Genomic DNA, 12,963 nt, shown 5'->3' with positions numbered 1-12,963 from the left:
ACCTCCAAGACAAGAAAATAAACAATCCTGTTGAGCAGAGAACTCAAGGAGACATTTCTCAAAAGATTGTATGTAAATCACTGTCTTAGGGTTTTATTGCTGTGAAGAGACACCATGACCAGAGCAACTCTTATAAAGGAAAACATTTAACTGGGGCTGGCTTACAGTTCAGAGGTTTGGTCCGCTGTCATCACGGTGGGAAACACGGCATCACTCAGGCAGACATGGTGCTGGAGAGGTTGCTGAGAGTTCTACGTCTAAATCAGCATCAGCTGAAGAAAAGAACACTTCTGGGCCTGGCTTGAGAGTCTGAAACCTCAAAGTGACACATCCCCAGTGACACACTTCCTCCAACAGGGCCACACCTTGCTGTGGGGTATGCTGTGAATATGTGTTACTCTGATTGGTTGATAAATAAAGCTGCATTTGCCTATGGTAGGTTAGGATGGAGCCAGGCAAGAAAATCCAAGAGGGAGAGTGAGAGGAGAAAGAAGAGTAATATGAGATGCCAAACCACAATCCAAGGAGCAACATGTAATGGGATGCAGCTAAAGCCATGGAACACGTGATGATACATAGATTAATAGAAATGGGTTGATTTAAGAAGCCTTCCGTAGGCCATACAATGTGGGACCGAGGGTGGGAGAGATTCGTCCTGACCACAGGGCCAGGTGGGACACAGAGAAACTTTCCTCTACAACACCTTCTAATAGTACCACCTCCTATGAGTCTTTGGGGCCATTTTATTCAAATCATCACAATCATAATGGGAATGTTTAAAAAAAAAAACATTCAATGTCACCAATCATCAGTAGAATATAAGTTAGAGCCACAGTGAGTTTTCACCTCACATGTGTTAGACTGGTTGGTATCAAAAAGACAAATGAAAGGTGGAGTGTACTGGTGGCACACAATTCTAATCCCAGTATTGCATCCCAGAAGGATCATGAATTTGAACCCAGCCTGGGCTTCACAGTGAGAAAACCTACCTCAAAATAAATAAATGAATTGCAAATGACTGAGTGTTGAGGGTGTAGCATAGGGTACTCCTGCACACTGTGAAGAATGCAAATTAGTACAGTTGCTGTAGGAAATAATTCCTGCACACTGTGAAGAATGCAAATTAGTACAGATGCTGTAGGAAATAATACAGAGGTTCCTTTAAAAAACTTAAAATCAGAGGGTAGGGCACTGGAGATATAGTTCAGTTTCTTAGCATGCATGAAGCTATGGATTCGATTCCCAGCACTACACAAACTATAATCCCAGCATTTGGGAGATAGAGACAGGAGAATCAGAAGTTCAGGGTCATCCCTCCAGCATATATTGGGTTCAAGGCCAGGCTACCATATATGAGACACTGTCTCAAAGATATATTTCTAAATAGAACTACCATATGTTCCATCAAATCCACCACTGGATATTTATCCAAGGAAATTAGATCAGTATGCTTAAAAGTGAATGGCATTCTCATGGTCACTGAATCACTAGACATAATGACCAAGTCACAGGAACACCTGAAGCATCTATTAATAGATGGATGGATAAAGGAGCATGAGGTATATATACATAATAAGATTCTATTGTGTTTGAGAAAGAAATCCTGTCCACAAAGAACAATGTGGGTGAACCTAGAAGGCTTTGTGTTAGCAGAAATAAGCCAGGGACATACAGTTATTGCAGGATCATGCTTATATCTAAAAGTTAGAAAAGCCAAACTCATAGAAGCAGGAAGTAGAGTGGTGGTTATAGGAATCCTGGGGTGGGGTGATTGAGAGATTCAGGGGTTCACTAGATTAGATTAAGACAAATAAGTCCTGGGGTATATCATGTGTCACTGTCACTGCAGTTGATAGTGATGGACTATGTTCTTGGAAACTGTTTTTATAAAGTAGATACCATTCTTGTCCTCACTCCATTTCTGTCGCTGTGATAAAACACTCTGACAAGAACAACTTAAGGGAGAAAGCCTACTTGACTTTACAGATCCAGAGGGATGGAGTCCATCCTGGTAGGGAAGATGTGGGAAAAACAAGGGAAGGCATAGCAGTAGAACCAGGAAGCTGGCTGATCACATTGCCCCTGCATTCAGAAAACAAGCAGGAAGTGGGTCCAGGTTATAAAGCCTCAAAGCCCGCCCTCTGTGACACACTTCCTCCAACAAGGCTCTACCTCCTAAAGGTTCCATAGCCTCCCAAATAATGCCACAGTGCTGACTAACAGGCTCAAACACATGAGCCTGTGGGGGATATTTCATATTCAAACCATATCAGTGCTCGTTGTAAAAAGTGAGCATGTGAGATGGGAGACACGTTAATGACCTTGACTTCATCATATCACAGCGTATTTGCTGTGTAGCATTAACAGAGCTGGGAAAATACAAATATGTGTCAGTTACAGTTAATAAATCCGGGGCTGGCGAGAAAAGAAACTACTCCTGCCTCCGCCTTAGAGCCTCCAGATTGCAAGAAAGGACTCTTGTCATTTAAACCACCTTCTCTGTGGTGCAACATTGTGGCAGCCCTAACAAATGACCATACAGTCCCAAATTGGAGTGGCGTCATATAGTGCTTTGTCTCAGCTCCGTGTCTTTAATTTTTCTCCCTCTCTGCTTGCTAGAGTTTTGTCAGCTTGACACAACCCAGAGTCATTTAGGAAGAGAGACTCTCAATGGAGAAAAATGCCCCCACAAGGTGGGCCTGTGGTGCATTTTATTCATTTAATGATTGGTGTGGGAGGGCCCAGCTCACTGTAGGTGGTGCCACCCCTGGGCTGGTGGTTCTCAGGTATATAAGAAAGAAGGCTGAGCAAGCCATGGAGAGCAAGTCAGTAAGCAGTGCTCCTCTATGGCCTCTTCTTCAGTTCCTGTCCCCAGGTCCCAGCTTTGAGTTTATGCCCTGGTTTCCTTCAATGCTGGACCTTGATGTGGAACTGCAAGAGAAACAAGCCCTCTTCTTCTCAAGGTGCTTTTGGTCAAGGTTTTATCACAACAATAGAAGCTTCTTTTTATGTCATTGAGAAAAATGTACTAAAATGTCAATCTACACACATTGAGACATTTACGGAGGATGCACAGCATCTATCTGTAGTTGATCTCAGGAGAGGGAGGATTTAATTCTACTGGAAGGTCCAGTGCACAGTTAATTACTCCTCAAAACAGGAATTAAGATCTAATACTTTTATGGTCAATCCTTAAATTAGTTACTTTTCTCATTTCTGGGGGAAAATGGATGTGGGAGTCTTTGGGGAGTCACTCTTCTGTTTATCACAGAGGAAGCTTCCTCCTGTGAGAATGGTGTCTACAGCCCCCAATAACTATCAGCATGCTTAGTGTTTTCCCCTAAAGTTAGGAATGAAGCAAAGGTGTCTCCTCTTGTGGATTTATGCCGGAGGTTGTAGGTAGACAAAAGCAACTTAAGGTAGGAAGGATTTACTTTGGCTCACAGTTTGGAATACATAGTCCATTGTGTTAGGGAAGGTGTGACTGCAGGGCCATGAGGCAGCTGGTCACATTGCATTCACAATCAAGAAGTAGAGAGAGATAAATACAATTGCTCATCTTGCATCCTCCTTTTTTATCCAGTCTGGGACCCTAGCCTATTGATGGTGCTTTTCACATTTAGGGTAAGTTTTCTCATCTCAGTCAGACTAATACAGATTCTTACACAAAGACATGCTCAGTGTTTGTCTCCTAGGTGATTCTAGGAACTTTCAATACCAACCACCATGAGCCCCAGCAATACTTGAATTCAAAGACTTGAATTCAATTGAAGTCCTAGGGTATGTGTTTTCAAGTGACACCAGCTTGAGGGGATCCCCTACTGGCCTTTCCTGCAAAACAGTTGGTGGCAGATTCCCTAAAATCTTCCCTACTAAGACCATCTGTATTAGTGACTTCTCAATTGCTGTGACAAGACATCATGGCCAACGCAACTCATAAATGAAGGAGTTTAATTTGGCATATTGTTCTAGAGGGTTAGAGTCTATGATGGCATAGCAAAGGCATGGTGGCAGGAACAGCTGAGAGCTCACATCTCAAACTGCAAGTAGGAGGCAGAGAACACACTGGGAATGGCATAAGTCTTTTGAAACCCCAGTGGCACACCTGCTCCAACAAGGCCATACTTCCCAATCCTTCCCAAACAGTTCCACCAACTGGGGACCAAGTGTTCAAACAAAGGAGTTTCTGGGGGCCATTCACATTCAGATTACCACACCATCTTCACCAGACAGCGATAATGAAAGATTTTAAGGTGTCCAGATTTTACTAAGGAGAGAGTGGGACAAAACAAAAGCTATTTATGAGGGGCAACGAATTAACAAGAAGAAGAAGAAGAAGAAGAAGAAGAAGAAGAAGAAGAAGAAGAAGAAGAAGAAGAAGAAGAAGAAGAAGAAGAAGAAGGACGTGTGTTAGGTAACATTCAGAGAGACATAAAAGAAAAAAAACATCGTGGAAGTCCCATGTATCAGATATGAATCACTGCTCACATTCTGGTGTACTTTTAAATACTTTTTCACACACACACACACACACACACACACACACACACACACACACACACACACACACACCATTTATAAGCCTTTGCAATCCTTGAATGATATTTTTTCCTGAAAGATGTACTTTAAATTTCTATAATTTACTTAGATTCACTATAATTTGTTTAACCAATCCTTTTCTGGGAATCCTTGCATTAGTCAGAACACTTTCTATTGCAAATGATACAAACTCAAACTAAGTTATGACAAATCAAAAGTGTATTGGCTTAAGTGAGTAGGAGGTTATGACCCAGTTAGACCAAGATGTAAATGATGTCAGATTTGGGGTTGGCTAGCCTGGGTTGCCTATCTCTATTTGTTCTGCAAGATGACTACCCCGGCTCTAAGAATCATTGCTATGGTGTGTACATGAAATGTCCTTCAAAGGGGCTTATGTGTTGGTGAACTGATCCCCAGCCATTGAGAGTATCCAATCATTGAGAGATGAAGGCTCATGAAGGCTCTGCACTGATCAACGGATTGAACCACAGACATTCCTAATTTGAGGCATTAACTGAAAGGGATGGGAACATTTGGAGGTAGGGCCTCATTGGAGGAAGTGAGTCACTAGTAATCTAGGAATGTGTCCCTGGGGACCATGTTTTGTCCTGGGCACACACGTTTGCTCATGTCTCTTGTGTTCTCATTTTTCCTTCTCTTCTTTCCTCTGCCTCTCCCTCCATTCTCCTCTTCCTCCTCTTTTTCCTCCTTCCTCTCCTCCCCAACCTCTCTCTCAGAGAGAGGTAAATAGCCCCTCCTACATGCTTCTATAGCTGTAATATTCCGCATGGCCTCAGGTCTGAAGCAAGAGACCGGCCAACCTTGAACAGAGACCTCTGAGACCATGCACTAAAGTGAACCTTCCCTCTTCTAAGTTGAGTCTCCGGGAATTTTGTCACACGATGAGAACACTAACACTTTCACTTTCTGTAAGTTTATCTAGGATCCTAAAGAAACCCCAATTTCATGAAAATCAGTGCACAGAGAATTTTGTATGACCTATAAAAGCACTGCAAAGCACAGCACCACTTCAAATATAAGCCAAGATGTAGCCTCCATTGGCACTGCATGGTGGGAAGGCACTCACAGGGCAAAGTGCATGTACATGTCGTGTGTTCGTCACTGATGCAACAGTTGTGTTATACAGTATAGATGTAACCAACCGTTTTATTAAATAAGAAACACAGAAATAATGCAAAAGAGAAAGCCGAGAGGTCAGAGCTCAGAGCCAAAATCTCACCCTTCCGCCTGCGGTGTCCCAGCTTCTCGAATGAGGGCCCCTTTTCCTGTCTGTTAGTCTATTTAAAGAGACAGAACAAGCCACAGCTATCTCACCTCACCAGTTCCTCAGCTGGTCCTGTTTCCTCAGACTGGAAGCTTCTGTGTCCTCATCCCAATAGCTCTCAGCTGAACTGTGTTGCTCCAAAGCCTGAAAGCTTAACCAGCCAAATGCTTCTAGTTTCTGGTCCTCACGCCTTATATATCTTTTTGCTTTCTACCACCACTCCCTGGGATTAAAGGCTGGCTTTCTGGGATTAAAGGCGTGTGCCACCACTTTTGCTATGGCTCTAATAGCTCTGACCCCCGGACAACTTTATTTATTAACATACAATCAAAATCACATTTCAGTATAATTAGATTACCACCACATTTCCCCTTTTCTATTTTAATAAAAAAAAAGCAAAAGGTTATGACTAACAAAAGAAAAACTATATACAAAAGTACAATAACTATATACAATATATACAAATAATAAATACCTAAACAGGTATTTGACAAATCAGAGAAAATAATTCCATTATCTATCCTATTTTGGTAATTCCAAGATGTATCTAATGCACTTTCTATCCTAATTAATTTTTCAACTATAAGTAACTAATCTTCAACCATAACTAACTAATCTTCAACTCCCTCAGAGACCCAAGAAGGAAATAATATTAGCTAACAAAAATAAAAAACAGGAAGTGCATGCAAGCAACTTCCAAAAAATTTGTAAGTTGACAGAAACAGCCAGCTGCCTGGGCAGTCACCTGAGGTTTCTCCGCAGTCTTGGGGCATCATCTTCAGCCTATAGGCTTAGTGTATCTGACAGACTCATTTGTGAAGTAGGATGTACACAAGGTCAACAGTTCAATCTCACATTGGGTGAGAGCAGTCCATGTACCAGAAACACCTGAATTCCACTAGTGTCCTGTCATGATTCAGGATTTTAATTTCTGGAAATTGTTGACAGTTTTTTAATTCAGCTGTCCATTCTTCTTGGCTGTGTATATATGGCTTCATCTCAGCATCCTCTTCTTCTCCACATCCCTCTATTAAAAGATGTTGAGTTAAACCAATATGTATATATTAAAGATATCTTGACTTTAAAATTTGGATATAAGGATGTGTTACTTTGGAAAGGAGACTCTGCTTTTGTCTCTACAGAAAGCCAGAGGCTATGGATTTGTTCCAGATTAAGATACATCAGGTTTGACCAGCCAAGACCACCTGAAAGGTCTCCGATGACACCATGGCCCAGATGATCCAACATCCAGAATCGTTTCAAGGCAACTGGCTCAGACGATACGGTCTCACGGACTACTCCATGATCCTAAAATTTTCTTTGCATCCCCATAAGATACAGCGCCCCCCTCCAGCAGGAAGTAGTTAAGAGAAGCTACGCCCAAATTCCCAAATATACCAAGCTGACTTTGGAGATGTGTAAAAGTTAAAACCTTCCTTTAAAAAAAAAAAAGAAAGGGGAAGTGCTGTGGGATGTTCTGTAGGTCCTGTGGGAGCCCATTCTCAGGTTCTTTGTGGCGTTACCCAGCAGGTCCGTATGGAGGATGATTGGGACCATGGGCCTGAGTGCAGGTGTTTGAGATGGTCTGCACTTGGCTGTGCTGGGGGATGGTCTGTATGCTCTGATTGGTTAATAAATAAAACCTGATCGGCCGTGGCTAGGCAGGAAAGATAAGCGGGACTAACAGAGAGGAGATATAAAAGGACAGAAAGGCAGAAGGAGACGCTGCAGCCGCCGCCATGACCAGCAGCATGTGAAGACGCCAGTAAGCCACCAGCCACATGGCAAGGTATAGATGTATGGAAATGGATCAATTTAAGATAAAAGCACAGTTAGCAAGATAAAGGAACAGTTAGCAAGAAGCCTGCCACGGCCATACAGTTTGAAAGCAATATAAGTGTCTGTGTTTACTTGGTTGGGTCTGAGCGGCTGTGGGACTGGCGGGTGACAGAGGTTTGTCCTGACTGTGGGCAAGGCGAAAAAATCAAGCTACAATACAGTGTGGAGGAGTTGTACATACGTGTTGTGTGTTCATCACCGATGCAACAGTTGTGTTATATAGTGTGAGGAGTACTGCCAGGAACACCCTGGATTCACCACACATTTGATTTTCAGATTAAATTTCGGTTGTTGTCCATTCAGAAAACTTTTGCTGTTGCCAACTTTTTTTTCACACATTTCTGTGCTCAGTTATATAACTCTGCGGAGGGGGGTGGGGTGGGGTGGGGCACAACCTACAGTTTAAGAAACTGGGGTTTAAATGAGTCTATTGTCTTACAATAGTAAAGTTACAATAGAGATAAATGTCTGCCACTTCTGGTCTTCTGTGACACACACACACACACACACACACACACAAAAGTATTATCAGGGCTGTGTTCTATTTGGAGGTTTAAAGTAGAAATTACTTCATTGCTTCTGGATGTTGCCCACATTATTTAGGTCACAATCCCCCCTTTCTTCTACTCTCTCTCTCTCTCTTTTTAAAGACAGGGTTTACTCTGTGTAGTTTTGGTGCCTGTCCTGGATCTCACTCTGTAGACCAGGCTGGCCTCGAACTCACAGAGATCCACCTGGCTCTGCCTCCTGAGTGCTGAGATTAAAGGCATGCGCCGCTGGCTCTCTTCTACTTTCAAAGCTAGCAACACAGCACCATTCTGGGATCTGCTGTATCTCTTCACATTTCCAGGACTCTTCCGACTACACAGGGCCACTTAGATAGTTCAGGACAATCTTACCATAAAGTCAACCTTAATTGTACCTGCTAATATCATTCTTTTACACTATACCATTTATTTTAACCACAGTTTCCAGGGATGTGGGAGTCTTTGGGGAGTCACTCTTCTGTTTATCACAGAGGGAGCTTCCTCCTGTGAGAATGGTGTCTACAGCCCCCAACAACTATCAGCATGCTTAGTATTTTCCCCTAAAGTTAGGAATGAAGCAAAGGTGTCTCCTCTTGTGGATTTATGCTGGAGGTTGTAGGTAGAGCAATTAGACAAAAAAGAAAGGAAGAAAAAAAAAAGAAAGAAAGAAAGAAAGAAAGAGAAAAAGAAAAAAAATGACAAATTTCCAGATTAGAAAGAAAAAATAGAGCTATCTTTTTTTTTTAATGTGATATAATCTTATGGATAGAAAATTCTGACTAATCTAAAAAAATTCTATTTAGCTAAGGGCCAATATTTAAAACCAATTATATTTCTATGTGCTACTAATAAAAATCTGAATATAAAATTAAGAAAACAACTTCATTTATGATCATATGAGAAAGAATAAAACTTTAGGGATGAATTTCACAAACTATGTATGAAATTGTAGTCTGAACAGTATAAACTATTTGTGAAGGAAATGGGGTCTTATATAAATAGTTGTTTAGAGTGACAGCATCATCCCAAGGTCAGGAGAATATTGTTAAGATGTTAAAGCATCTGGCATTGATGTGCAGATTCTATGTAAACTCTATAGAGATCTCAGTGCCTTTCCCCTGTACCCCAGAAATGGACAGACTGATTTTAAATTTTTTATAGAGAATGCAAGAGACCCAGAGTTCTAAAAACCTCTCACAAGAAAATAAAGTCAGAGGAATTGCACTTCCCAATAACCAGCTACAATCCTATGCCCTGACCCAGGATGGATAGATGAGGGTGACAGACCAAGGCAACAGAACAGATTCCAGACACTTGCATTTATGGCCAATTGAAATTCATTGAAATGGGGGAAAGCATAATTTTCACAGCAAATAGGGCTGGCACAACTAGATAGCCACAGGAACCAAGTGAATGGCATTGTGACCTCACACCGTATGAGCAGGTATTAAGTCAGGATGAATAATAGACCAAAATGAAACAACTGAGACCATGCAACTCTTAAGGGAAAGAAACATGAGTGTAGGTCACTTACCTTGAGCTGTGTGCAGACAGCATTGTCAGGGTGCTAAGGGGAACCGGATTTTGGATGTTCCATCTTTACGAACACAAGGAGCATGTTGCTCTTCTTCCTGGTCATTTTCTGTCACTCCATGGCCAGTGACAGTCCCCCAAAACAACAACGAAATTAGCACTTTCTCCACTCCAGGGTTCCAGGACATAGTCTGGGACAAGATGGAGGATGTGTGGAACCTTTGTACCTCCCCACATTGACCCATCGTAACATACAAAGCACAAGCATGCAAAAGTGCTGAGCAAAATTAGATACCAAGGAATTGTAAATCAGAAGCACAGTGAGGAGGGCTGGAGAAATAGCTCAATGACAGAGCATCTACCTTGTATGTGAGAGAACCTAGGTTCAAACCTCAGCACCACATACAGAAACACACACATATATAAACACACACACACACACACACACACACACACACACACACACACACACAAGTAGATATTTCACACTCACCAGTGTGATATAACAAACTCTGCAAAGGCTATGGGAATGCTAAGATGCTCATATATCTCTGGTTTGACACCTTGGAAATAGCTTTCCAGTCCCCTACAGACCTAAACACAGATACCACATGACCCAAGAGAGAGCTCACACACAAACAACATGGTGGAGTCCCACAGGATGGCTCAGTGGGTACAGGTGCTCGCTGCACAAGCCGAACAACCTGAGTTCAATCCCTGGAACCCAAGGTGGAAGAAGACAAGGCCTGAAAGTAACTCTCTGAGCACCCCATGCATGCACCATCACACACACACACACACACACACACATACACCCCATACTTTAAAAACTAAAGAAAGGAAGGAAGGAAGAAAACATGGTGAATGGCTCCTGAGGAAAGATGCCTGGTCTCCACACACATTTGCATGCACAACTGCACACACACACACACACACACACACACACACACACACACACACACACACAGTGTCTATACAGTGTGGTATTAATCAGCTCCAAATAAGGATATATTGGCATATACTACACTATGGATGCACCTTGAAAACATTTTTTTAAATGAAAGAAGCCAGTCACAATAAGTCAAAATTCTATGGTTTGATTTATATTAAAGGTCCAGATTAATGGGGTGTAGGACTTGAGTGAGGGTGAGGGGAAGAGAATTCAGAATGCTTCCAGAAATTGGGTGGTCTTCGGAGAATGACAAAATGTTCAACAATGAGACATTGAAGGCTGCTGCATAAGTAAGCTTTGAAAACTATGAAATTGTATACTTTATTCTTTTCTGAGACTGCATCTCCTGTCTGGCCTCAAACTTCCTATGTAGCCAAGGATGACCTTGAATTTCTGATCCTCCTGCATAAACTTCCAGAGTTCTGGGATTGTAGGCATGTGCTATCATGCCTGGTTTATGAGGTGCTAGGATGGAACCCAGGGCTAGGTGAGCACTCTACCAACCGAGCAACGCTGCTGCCCCCTGAAATTATTTATTGATCATATTATCTACATCTTCTCATTTATGACTCACGGGGCTGCTGTTACAGAATCTATTCCACAGATACGTCCTGCATTCAAGGCCGGAGCACAAGTCACCAGAGTCATAAGCTTCGAAGTCACCACTCACCTGTGGTGACCAGTGTACCTGCAAGTCACTTCCCATCCCTGTGGTGTTTAGCTAAATCATGGATGTTTCTAAGAACCTCCTATTGCTTGTTCTGACATACCCCTCTCGTTTGTGGGGGTTGGGAGAATCCTTATGTGGGTCTATAATGGTCTGACTCTCCAATCTGGCAGCTCATCAGCATCACCTGTGGACACTGGTCTGCAATGAATTCCACCACTACCTGATGCTGCTGAATCCACAGCCAGTGCGGGGCCCCTGAGACTGTTGTATAAAGTGCCCTGGATGATTGGTGACTTTAATTCAGTTCGTTGGGCATTTGGAAAGCACCTTCCATAATTCACTAATTCCTTCTGTAATATCCAGGCTGCTATTTACTGCTCTGGTGAGCATCTTATTTTAACGCTGGGTTTTCATCTCTGAGAATGCTTCTTTATTCTCAGACTGCTCCTTTTTTCGTAACAGGTTTTTTCCTGTTTTCTCTCTCCAGTGTCCTCCGATATCTTCCCGAGAATACTAATTATAGTCACTTGTCTGCTTCCTCCCACCCCCCACCTTTAGTAATTTTTGTGCATGCCCAGAGTACTCACATTCTAAGACACTTTTCCTTTCTCCTGGCCTGTGGTATCAAGGCCATGAATGCTTACCATGACCGGCTACCCCAAAAGGCAACAAGCAGGGTAAAGGTTCCTGCTGAGGGGAAGGTTCTCCTCTGAAGCCAGATATTTACCGCAGCAAGTTCTCCACAGACATTTAGCATGGCGGAAAGCTGTGGCTCCTCCACCTTGGCTCTATATCTGAACCGCCTAGGTAGATTTTAAATCTCTGGATGCTCAGGCTACACCGAGAGCAGCAGAATCAGAACTCTCTAGAGCTGGAACCCAGGTATCAGCCTGTTGTAAAAGCTTCCAGGAGGTCCCAATGTATTTTTAAGGTTGCAGACTGCTGCTGTGACCTAAGTCAACACATCTCAAAACGCCTGTGGCGACAGTCACCGGGAGGTCTCAGTGGAAAAACATAGCCCAATTCAGGATTCAGCATGGTGTGGAGATGCAGGATTTCTAACAAGCTCTGGAATGCGTACTTTGAATATGAAGGGCCCAAAGTAGTGAAGTACAAAATGAGGTGTCTGGGACATAGGGGCATCAGCAGGGACCTTGATGGGAAGGCAGTCTTCAAATAGACCTCAAATTCTGCACCTTCTTAGTTACCGACTTAGGGACCTTCTGTTACCCTTGTTTCCCATGTTTGTCCTGCATTCAAGTCCACAACGTACACAGCTAGAAGTCACCACTCACATGTGGTGACCAAGGAACCAGTAAGTGCTCTCTTATCTCCACTGAAGTCAGAAACTCAGGAGCTGGGGCCTTGAGCCCACTTTGTCAAGGCCCTGCTGGTTGATTGGCAAGCTTACTTGTTTGAAAACCTAGTGGGCTTATCTGTGAGGAAGCCTCTGAGCACTTCAAGCAGAATCGCCTGCCTCTCTACCCTGCGCCTTCTTGGCTCCCCTCTCCGTGCCCGGTCAGTGGCTCAGAAGGAAACCTATAGCTCTGCTGGGCGAGCAAGTTGCCAGGCACACACAAACGACTGTCTCTGGGCCTGGCTTTGCTAGGCCACTGAG

The sequence above is a fragment of the Peromyscus maniculatus genome, chromosome 7, assembly GCF_049852395.1.
Source record: "Peromyscus maniculatus bairdii isolate BWxNUB_F1_BW_parent chromosome 7, HU_Pman_BW_mat_3.1, whole genome shotgun sequence".
NCBI lineage: Eukaryota > Metazoa > Chordata > Mammalia > Rodentia > Cricetidae > Peromyscus > Peromyscus maniculatus.
The sequence above is the reverse complement of the archived record's forward strand: the minus strand, read 5'-3'. Positions refer to the sequence as shown.